Source organism: Odocoileus virginianus, chromosome 5, assembly GCF_023699985.2.
Source record: "Odocoileus virginianus isolate 20LAN1187 ecotype Illinois chromosome 5, Ovbor_1.2, whole genome shotgun sequence".
Lineage (NCBI taxonomy): Eukaryota > Metazoa > Chordata > Mammalia > Artiodactyla > Cervidae > Odocoileus > Odocoileus virginianus.
This window is the reverse complement of record NC_069678.1, coordinates 70,914,107-70,925,872: the sequence shown is the minus strand read 5'-3', so window position 1 is coordinate 70,925,872 and position 11,766 is coordinate 70,914,107.

The window sequence follows — 11,766 nt, the reverse complement described above, 5'->3', positions numbered from 1 at the left end:
AAGTAAATGAGCAGAAAGTTAAAGGGAAGAATGAATGCGGTCAGGAAAACACAAGGAATTTCACTGCTTTCTTACAGCCCGAAGTTTGTTGCAAAGCATTCTACAGAGTCATGTATGTATACTCAGTCACTTCAGTCCTGTCTAATTCTCTGTGACCATGGCCCGCCTGGCTCCTCTGTCCATGGAATTCTCCACCCAAGAATATCGGAGTGGGTTGCCGTGCCCTTCTCCAGGGAATCTTCTGAACCCAGGATGAGAAGATGAGACTCTGGACCAAATCTGAGTTTCTTACAACTCCTGCAGTGGGAGGAGGATTCTTTACCACTAGCACCACCTGGGAAATCCTCTACAGCGTGAAGTCTTATATTAATTAACTCATCAAGCATTTGCAGATACTTTGTACTTAACCCCCTTGATCTGCACAACTCCCTAGCTTCTATTATTGTTCCTTTTTATGAGCAAGAATAATGAATTTCAATGAGATTCATAAGTGACCAAGAAAAACTTCATGCCCAGGACCTGTCTGATCACAGGCCTGGATGGTAACCCACCCCAAACCACCTTACACGCTGGGCAGCCCTGAGGAAAGTCATGCTCTCTGATCTTATCTATAAAATGAGAATGCTATAACCACTGAGATAATCTACAGGAAAAGATTTCTTCAATAGTAAAGCACGATGCAAATGTGAGTTACGTGTACTGGTTTGTTCACTGGCTTGTTCCTTTATACTCTATTTCATTTCGCAATAAGGCCAAAGTGAGACCACACACAGGGAAATAATATTGCACAGTCATCCACATATCAGAGCCAAACAGAGTAAATTCTCCATTTGTCAGATCTTCACAGAGGAAGACTCTGCAGGCACAAACAAACCTTGTGGACACCAGTCTCACATTCATAAAAGCAATTACCTCGACATGTCCTTACTAAACCCCTGTGTGTGCATGCTCAATCGTTCTGTCACCTCAGACTCTTTGCAATCCCATGGACTGTAACCCACCAGGCTCCTCTGTCCATGGGATTTCCCAGGCAAGAATACTGGAGTGGGTTGCCATTTCCTTCTCCAGGGGATCTTCCCGACCCAAGGATTGAACCCCTGTCTCCTGCAGCTCTTGCATTGGCATGTGGATTCTGTACTAGACCAAATCTGGAGGCAGTATATAAATGTGAATAAAACAAGTCCCTTGCCCCCAGGATCTCACAGTCTAGAAGAGACTGCAGAATAATAAAGATGACATTTTAAGAGTGTGCTCAAGAAATTCCCTGGTGGTCCAGGGGTTATGATTTCCACCTTCCAATGCAGGTGACACAGGTTCGATCCCTGGTCAGGGAACTAGAGCCTATGTGCCACAACAAAGGTTCCCGCATGCCACAACCAAGATCTGATACAGTGAAATAAATAAATATTTTTCTGAAAATGTAAAAAAGACTGTGCTCAGCACAACAGGAAAGCAAAACACATCAAGTTGTAAGCTTGGAGAATGTGACAGAGGCACTTAACCCAGGAAAGTGCTTCTGGAGGCAGGAACTACTGAGTTGTTCCCCGAAATGGACTGGAGTCTACCAGGCAAAGCTTAGGGATGAACAAGAAGTAGAATGTTCATACCCAGGGATGGGAGGGTGTGTGAGTTGGCAGTGTTGTGGGTCTGCAAATAATTGGCCTGCCTGAAGCTTCGAGTTGCAGGGGCGGACGGGATGTGTAGGAAGAAGCTCCCGGAACAAAAATAACTTCCTTGGCTCTGCTCGTGGGCGTCCTCACTCCACGGCACAGTGAGACATCCAGGAGGCTGCTGGAGCCCTCCAGAACCTTCCGCCTTACTCAGATACATCAGCTTCCTAATTGCTCCAATAAGTAAACCAGGCCTCAGCCACCTCTTACCTAAACCACATCTCTCATCCCTCATAAGCAAAGACAAGTTGCCCAAAGCCTGAACAGGATACGTCTATTTCCCTTCGCTGAGTTGTAATGGTTCAGACCTTGGGTTCTGGAGTCAGACTGGCCCACCTTGCAAGCCTGTCACGGCTGCTTCCTTACTAAGTAACATTGGAAAAATAATTTATTTTCTCATATCTCAGTTTCCTCATCTGTAAAGACAGTCAATATTACCACCTGCCACATAGGGTTTCTGTGAGAATTAAATGAGATAGTACAAATAAACAATAAGAACAATGCCTCCCACATAGCAGTCATTCAGTAAGTGTTAATTATTATCATTATTATGATAATTACCTGAAACGTCAACTTCTACAACCCCAGTCACTTTACTTTGAATTATAATTCTTTCCAGTAACTGGGGAAATGTGCATCAAGAGAGAGAATGAGGGAACATGTGCATAAGGATCATTGATTAATATGGGAGAAAGAACACAAATACCCAGACCACAGAGTCTCACATGGCTGGGATGGTTTCGTTTCAAGTTTGACGTCCAGTTTCCTGGCAGGCAAAGCAGAAGGGAGAACCAATTTGTAATTACTTTCCCAGGACAGTTCCAAAAAAGTGCCTTCCTCCAGCTTCACGGAGGAGACGAGACGTGACGTAGTGAGCATGCCCACAGTGGGGTCCGGGTCGGTCTGTCGGAGCTGCCATAGGGGAGAGTCACAGGCTGGGCGACTTAAGCAACAGACATTTATTTTCTCAAAAAAAAAAAAGGAAAATTTATTTTCTCACAGTTCTGGAGGCTAGAAGCCAGAGATCAAGGTATTGGCAGAGTTTCTTGTTCTGCTTTGTTGGGTTTTTGTTTTTGCTGTTATTGGCTTATAAATGGCTTTTATCTCTTTTTAATCTTGTCTTCACATGGTCTTTCCTGTGTGTGTCTGTGTCCTAATCTCGCCTTATAAAAAACACCAGTCATATAGAACAAGAGCCCACCCATATGATCTCATTTTACCTCAATTACCTGTCAACTACAAATGGGCATTTGCCAAGAGAATTGCCAGTGACTCAGCAACAACAAAAACGGCATTTGCCCTCTGCCTGTGTGGAGACTGAACCCCGCACTGGTGCAGCTGTTGACCTTCAACACTTCCCCCCAAGGGGGTTCAGGGACCCTGGTGGGACAGGCCTTTAGATAGCTGGATATTTTCAGGAACAGATTTCATGATTCTAATCTTTGCATCTCTTCATATCTAGAAGAGCACTAAATCCCTGCATGGTGACATCAGCTCCTTGTGACTAGCACAAAGTCTTTTGTAAAATAAGCACTTGATTGCATTGAACTCCCACTTCACCAAAATCTTATGTACTGACCTTCCCCAACTGCCTCTCTGGAGCAGTCTCTCAGAGCTATTTGCAGTGCTCCATCCTGGACTGCAGTCCTCATTTTGCCTCAAATAAAACTTAACTCACGACTCTCAAATTGTGCATCTTTTTTTAGTTGACATCTCTTGGAAGTCTCTATTTCCAAATACAGTCACAGTCTGAGGTATTGAGGGTTAGAACTTCAACATATAAGTTGGGGATGGGAACATACAAGTTAACCCATGACAATGTCCCTGAGGCAAATCAGGGAGGGGGAAACGCAGCTTGACTCCACGAGTCTCCCTGACACTGCAGTCCTCTGACCTTCTGATGGCCCTGCTGATTTCACAAGAGAACCAGGAGAGTCCAGAGGGGTGGATGGACTACTTACATTCCAAAGATCTGGGGGGAAGATCATGCCCCTCAACCAGTACTAGAAGGTGAAGGTGGGGCTAGAGAAATAGAGACCCTACTTCACACTATGAGCCTGGAGTGTGTTCAGTATTAGTTTGCTGGGTAAGGAACCTTTAAAAAGGTAATATTGCTTTAAGGCATGATGCTCTAGCAGTGGTGTGTGGCTAAGAGAAAATGGGAAAGCAGTTAAGAGTGGGTTGGAAATACTTAAGCTAAGCCTGCAGGTCTAAACTGGGCCATGTCAGTGGAGACAGATGCCAGGAGATGGATCTGCCTCATGCAACCTACTTCATGGTTATGGTTCAGAAAAGGTCTCCACTTGGTTAACAAGTGGAAAGAAGTGGTGAGGATGATGAATGGAGCAGGCTCGGAGGAGAGGATTCCAGTTTCCTATCGGGACAGGTCTGAGTTAAAGCCTCTGGAACAAGAGCCTATCTGCTCTGCGACTGCTGTGGACCCTGCCCTCCTGGAAATGAAGAGTGCACTTTACTGACAGTGTCTCTGCACCAGTCACAGAGTCGATCACTATTATTACATTTGATCATGTGATTCCAAAACTAGTTAGATAGTATTTTCTGTGTATAGTAGTAGGGAAACTGAGGATCAGAGGAGTAAAGTGAGCCACCTAAGGACACGTGGTAAATAACAGAGGCAGAATTCAAACCAGTCTGATGACTTTAGTTAGTGTGACCTTAACCAATATACAGTCAGTGCCCCCTCACATTACTTGGTGCTCTAGGATCAACTGAGATTTCAGAGATTAACAGCCTTCAACATATTTTAAAGTCAATCAGCCACAACTGACACAAAATTGCTCTTACCCCCTTGATCACTAAAACCACCTGAAACCATTTTTCTGAATGGAAGTACCAGAGTCCTCAGCCTTCTGCATTTTCATGGACAGAAATGGGATAGAAAAGGTCACAAAGCCATAGTAATGCCAGGGCTCCATAGCCTCTCAAACACCTTTTCTTGGGCCTTTTAAAAGCCACCCAAACAATTGAAGAACCATCTAGTCAGCATCCTATTAGCATCCACGAGGGGCAACTCCAAGGCGGCCCAGAATCAAATCTCAGAAGAGAAAACAGAGATTCAGAGTACGTCACAGAATTCTCATTCCCAGAGGAAAATGTCCATCTTTTACAGCATTCAAAAAACCAGCTGCCCTCCCATTTTGTAAGGTCCACTACACCCCTTGACTGTTGTTCATGTGAAATAAGGAGATGGAAGTGGGCCTGGAACGGACAGCTTCCTTCACTCTCCACGCGTGTTGAGCCCCCTGTTTGGCAGCGAGGCATAAGGAGCAAGAGCCTCAGCATTAGGTCTGACCTGGTTTTGATTCTCACCCCTGCCACCGGGTGACCTTGGGTAAGTCATTAAACTCTCTGAATTTCAGGCTACCATCAAAAATAAAAATGCTGTTGGGACACAGACTACTAGGGAGTGTCAGGACTAGCCCAGTCCACTGAAGTAAATCAAACCAGTGGGCCAGCCTGCAGGGGCAGAAAGTCACAATTAAACACAGTGAGGTTCAAGTCTCAGCTTCACTACTTACAAGCTCTGGGACGCTGAGATCTCACTTAACTCTTTGACCATCCATTTCCCCACTATAAAATGGGTTAATAATACTTGCCTTACAGAGCTATTACAGGAATGAGAAACACTTTTGCATCTGAAATACAGCAGGTTCTTAAAAAGTGGTGATTGTTACTGTTTATAAGATGCCATGCTAGGCTCTGGAGATGTAAAGATGAAAAATCAATGATGCTCCCTACCATCAGAGTTCACATCGCTTGGTATCTGTTTTCTTGTCCATCATGTAAGGTAACATGTTCTTTCCTGACTTATTCATAAGGCTAATGATAAAATTAATAGCACAACTGTAATTATAGTATCTATACTAATTGAATACAATTACAATGTGGCTAGGCATGTTATCAAGTGTATTAGATGAATTTTTTATTTAATCTTTGTGGTAGGCAGAATAATGACCCCCAGAGATGTCCATACCCTGATCCCTAGTACTTGTGAATATTAACTTAATGGCAAAAGTGGCTTTGCAGATGTGATTAACTTAAGAATTTTAAGATGGGAAGATTATTCTGGATTATCTGGATAGGCTCAATCTAATCACATAAGACCTTAAAAGCAGAGACATTTTTCCAGCTGGAGGCAGGAGAAATGAGGCAGAATGTGAGGTCAGACAGAATATCTGAAGTGTGAGGACTTGATACATGGCTTGTTTTGAAAATGGAGGAAAAGAGCAGGGACACAAGAAATGCAAGTTGCACCTAGAAGCTGAGGATGACAATTAAAAAGGAAACGGCAGCCTCAGTCCTGTGACCACAAGGAACTGAATTCTGTCAGCAACTTGAAAGAGCTTAGAAGGAGATGACTCTCCTGTGACCTCGAGGAAAGAGGACAATACTACTGATCGTTTCATTTCAGCCGTGTGAAGCACAGAGCAGAGAGCCAACTGAGCCAGACTATGCCCCTTTGAAATAATAAATGGGGATGATTTTTAAGGTAAGAAATCTTCAGCAATAGAAAATTGTCAACACAACCCTGTAAAGAAAGAGTCATTGTAATTCCCATTTTGGTGATGAGAAACTGAGGCAAAGAATGGTTAAACTCATCCAAGATCACACAGATGTTAAGTGGCAGAACTGTTTGATCTAGTCTGATTTAAGAGCCTTTGTTCCTCAAAGAAGTACGTATGGCTTAGTACAATAGGTACTCAAAAAAATCTGTGGAAAAAAAAATGGATGGAGGGAGAGATGAATGAGTGGTGAGAAACAGTGAGTGTGAAGATGCTGAGGACATAGAAAGAATTGTCACTTGTGTTACACTGAGTAGATCCAAATCTGCCATTTTAAGAATAGTCTGAGACCATCAGAAGGTACAAACTTCCAGTTATACAATAAATAAGTACTAAGGGTGCAATGTACAACATGTTAAAAGTAACTAACACTGCTATATATTATATACAAAAGTTATTAAGAGAGTAAATCCTGAGTTTGCATCAAAAGAAAATCCTTTCTGAATTCCATTTATATGCGTTAGTATACTGTGTTGGTAACGATAACCCTATATGCAGGACAGAAAAAGAGACACAGATGTATAGAACAGACTTTTGGACTCTGTGGGAGAAGGCGAGGGTGGGATGATCTGAGAGAATAGCATTGAAACATGTATATTATCAAGTGTGAAACAGATCACCAGCCCAGGTTGGATGCATGAGACAAGTGCTCAGGGCTGGTGCACTAGGAAGACCCAGAGGGATCCGGTGGAGAAGAAGGTGGGAGGGGGGGATCAGGATGGGAAACTCATGTAAATCCATGGCTGATTCATGGATTTTGAATCATGATTTTGTTGAATCATTGGTTTTGCCAATGTATGGCAAAAACCACTACAATACTGTAAAGTAATTAGCCTCCAACTAATAAAAATAAATGACAAAAAAAAGAAAATCCTTTCTGTTTCTTTAATTTTGTACCTGTAGAGATGGTGGAGGTTCACTAAATTTATTGTAACAATCACTTCATAATGTATGTAAATTAAATCATTATGCTGCACACCTTAAACTTACACAGTGCAATATCATATTATATATATATATATATTATATATTATATCTCAATAAAACTGAAAGAAAAAAAAATTTTAAAGAATACCCTTGGACCAGAATATTAGAAACAAAAGCAAAAATAAACAAATGGGACCTAATGAAACTTAAAAGCTTTTGCACAACAAAGGAAACTAGAAGCAAGGTGAAAAGACAGCCCTCAGATTGGGAGAAAATAATAGCAAACGAAGCAACAGACAAAGGATTAATCTCAAAAATATACAAGCAACTCCTCCAGCTCAACTCCAGAAAAATAAATGACCCAATCAAAAAATTGGCCAAAGAACTAAGCAGACATTTCTCCAAGGAAGACATACAGATGGCTAACAAACACATGAAAAGATGCTCAACATCACTCATTATCAGAGAAATGCAAATCAAAACCCCAATGAGGTACCATTACACGCCAGTCAGGATGGCTGCTATCCAAAAGTCTACAAGCAATAAATGCTGGAGAGGGTGTGGAGAAAAGGGAACCCTCTTACACTGTTGGTGGGAATGCAAACTAGTACAGTCGCTATGGAGAACAGTGTGGAGATTCCTTAAAAAACTGGAAATAGAACTGCCATATGACCCAGCATTCCCACTTCTGGGCATACACACCGAGGAAACCAGATCTGAAAGAGACACGTGTACCCCAATGTTCATCGCAGCACTGTTTATAATAGCCAGGACATGGAAGCAACCTAGATGCCCATCAGCAGATGAATGGATGAGGAAGCTGTGGTACATATACACCATGGAATATTACTCAGCCATTAAAAAGAATTCATTTGAATCAGTTCTAATGAGATGGATGAAACTGGAGCCCATTATACAGAGTGAAGTAAGCCAGAAAGATAAAGACCATTACAGTATACTAACACATATATATATGGAATTTAGAAAGATGGTAATGATAACCCTATATGCAAAACAGAAAAGAGACACAGATGTATAGAACAGACTTTTGGACTCTGTGGGAGAAGGCGAGGGTGGGATGTTTCAAGAGAACAGCATCGAAACATGTATATTATCTAGGGTGAAACAGATCACCAGCCCAGGTTGGATGCATGAGACAGGTGCTCGGACCTGGTGCACTGGGAAGACCCAGAGGGATCGGGTGGAGAGGGAGGTGGGAGGGGGGATCGGGATGGGGAATACATGTATATCCATGGCTGACTCATGTCAATGTATGACAAAAACCACTACAATATTGTAAAGTAATTAGCCTCCAACTAATAAAAAATAAAAAATAAAAAAAATAAATAAACAAAGAATACCCTTGGAAACAAAAGGAAATTTGGCAATTTGAGGAAAGAGGACTACACCAGGAGGCCTATATTTTGTTCCTGATTTTCCAATCTATTTTCTGTGTGACTTAAACCAATCTCTGCACTACTCTGAATCTGTTTTTATTTTAATTTTTTCCTGTAAAATGGAAGTGATAAACCCCGTACAATCTCCCATTCATGGGTGCCATGAGGCTCACATGGGCTGTTGTTCAGCCTCTCAGTTGTGTCCAACTCATTGTGACCCCAGGGACTGTAGCACACCAGGCTTCCCTGTCCTTCACTATCACTCTGAGTTTGCTCACACTCATGTCCATTGTCTCGATGATGATGCCATCCACCCATCTTATCCTCTTGTCGCCCCCTTCTCCTTCCACCCTCGATCTTTCGCAGCAACAGGCTCTTTTCCAATGAGACAACTCTTCGCATCTGGTGGCCAAAGTATTGGAGCTGCAGCTTCATGGGATGAGGAAATGGAAAAATAGTTTGGCAAACCGTGCCCCACACCCATTCCTCCATGTGGTCATTAACATTTACTGAGTGCCTACCCTGTAGCAGGCAGCGCGAGAGGAGCTACGGGTGAAAGCAAGCCTGGCCTAAAGATCTGCAGCCCTGTCGTGGCAACATGTACAGAAGCATGCTATTGGAAAACCAGATAAGATGTGCTCAAGGTCAAGTCAGACCCCAGGAGAAGTGTTATCAACCCTCCATGGTGTATGTGTGTTGGGTGAATGAGCAGGTGGATGGAGGTGCAGGAAAGCTTCCCTGTGGCTACATTTGAGCCCCTTCTTGAATAATTAGGAGTTGATTAAGTGCCTGTGGGAAGGGAAGACCTCTCAGCCAAAGGAACAGCCTTTCAAAAGGCATCTATGTCCTGCGCAGAAGGCTTCTATGAGGTCATTAAGGATGGTCACCAGTATCCCCTCCTCCTCCCCTTTCAAGCACTTGTTAGGACAGCACTGCCCTTCCTCTTGGAAGTTAGGCGGGGCCTGTGGCTGGCGTTGACTTATGAAATGTGAACCAAAGTGACTGCTGTCATTTCTATAAGCCATGCTTGCATGCTCAGTCACTTCAGTTATGTCTGACTCTTTGTGGCCCCATGGAGAGTAGCCCACCAGGCTACTGTCTGTGCAATCCTCCAGGCAAGAATACTGAAGTGGGTTGCTGTGCCCTTCTCTAGGGGATCTTCCTGAAACAGGGATCAAACCCTCGTCTCCTGCATTGCAGGCAGATTATTTACTGCTGAGCGACCAGGGAAGCCCTCTGTAAGAAGTAGATGTGATTTTAAAATTTCCAGCAGTCATATTAGCCACATTAAAAAAAAAAAAAGGGTCAAGACAAACAGGCAAAATTAATTTTAATAATATGTGAAATATTTTAATCTAATATATTCAAAACATTATCATTCACTGTATAAGCAATATGAAAGCATAAATGAGATATTTTATATTATTTTTCACACGACGTGATTGTTGTGCTCAAAGTGTGTCGTTTACACTTATAGAACATTTCAGTTTGGGCTAGGCCCTTAGCAAATGCTCAGTAGCCACATATGCTGGTAGCTGTCACATTGAACAGAGCTGGGGTAACCGGTCGAGTCTCCATGACCCTCGGTTGGTGTGTGAGAGACACAGCACAAGGGCCCAGAGAACACTCAATGAACCCATAGAATAAACAAGACATTGTTTCTATACACCACAGAAACCTTTTTTTGGCAATATAACTTAAACCAACCAGCACAAGCTTCATGTTGCTAAAATATAAAGTAAAACCAAAGGAGACTGCAAAGTGCAACAGGAGTTAGTTAAGGGAAGGTCTTTTATGAGATACTTCAGTTCAGTTCAGTCACTCAGTCGTGTCCAACTCTTTGCAACCCCATGAACTGCAGCACGCCAGGTTTCCCTGTCCATCACCAACTTTCGGAGTCTACTCAAACTCACGTCCATCGAGTCGGAGATGCCATCCAACCATCTCATCCTCTGTCGTCCCCTTCTCCTCCCACCTTCAATCTTTCCCAGCATCAGGGTCTTTTCAAATGAGTCAGTTCTTCTCATCAGGTGGCCAAAGTATTGGAGTTTCAGCTTCAGAATCACTCTTTCCAATGAATATTCAGGACTGATTTCCTCTAGGATTGACTGGTTGGATCTCCTTGCAGTCCACGGGATTCTCAAGAGTCTTCTCCAATACCACAGTTCAAAAGCATCAATTCTTCAGCACTCAGCTTTCTTTATAGTCCAACTCGCACGTCCATACATGACTACTGGAAAAGCCATAGCTTTGACTACATAGACCTTTGTCAGCAAAATCATATCTCTGCTTTCTAATATGCTGTCTAGGTTGGTCATAGCTTTTCTTCCAAGGAGCAAGTGCCTTTTAATTTTATGGCTGCAGTCATCATCTTCAGTGATTTTGGAGCCCAAAACAATAAAGTCTGCCACTGTTTCCATTGTTTCCCCATCTATTTGCCATGAAGCGATGGGACCAGATGCCGTGATCTTAGTTTTCTGAATGTTGAGCTTTAAGCCAACTTTTTCACTCTCCTCTTTCACTTTCATCAAGAGGCTCTTTAGTTCTTCTTTCTGCCGTAAGGATGGTGTCATCCGCATATCTGAGGTTATTGATATTTCTCCCACCAATCTTGATTCCAGCTTGTGCTTCATACAGCCTGGCATTTTGCATGAGATACTTAGACATTTGAATTTTATTCTGCAGGAAAGTTAACAGGTCTTCTGACACCATTCAGATCTTATAGGCCATACTCAGGGACAGGAAAAGTAAATAGGAGGCTGGTGCAACATCCAGGTAGTGAGGCCTAGTACTGAGATAGATGAAAAATACCTATAGAAAGGCACACATACCATTCACCATAAACCTACAAATGGAATAGCTTGTTTCACCTATCTAGGTCATTTTTTCTCATGTTTCTGCTAGCCCAGGGCAGATTTCAAGACTTTCAGCTTTTCAAAGCACTAGAGCTGTGGTGGGGTATTTTTTTTCCCCACCAATGATATACCAAGTGAATGTTTGGATAATTCTGCACCATTCACAGAGAAGGGACGGGGTGGATAAAGATGACCCTGCAAATAGATTGGTGTTGATTTAAAGTCTATACATCAAAATCATTTCCATAGGTTTAAACTGTTGTATTTTGAGAAATCCAGTTGTTTGACTTTTTAAGCAGGGTTGAAGGACACACTTTGGTCCTCCATGACCATA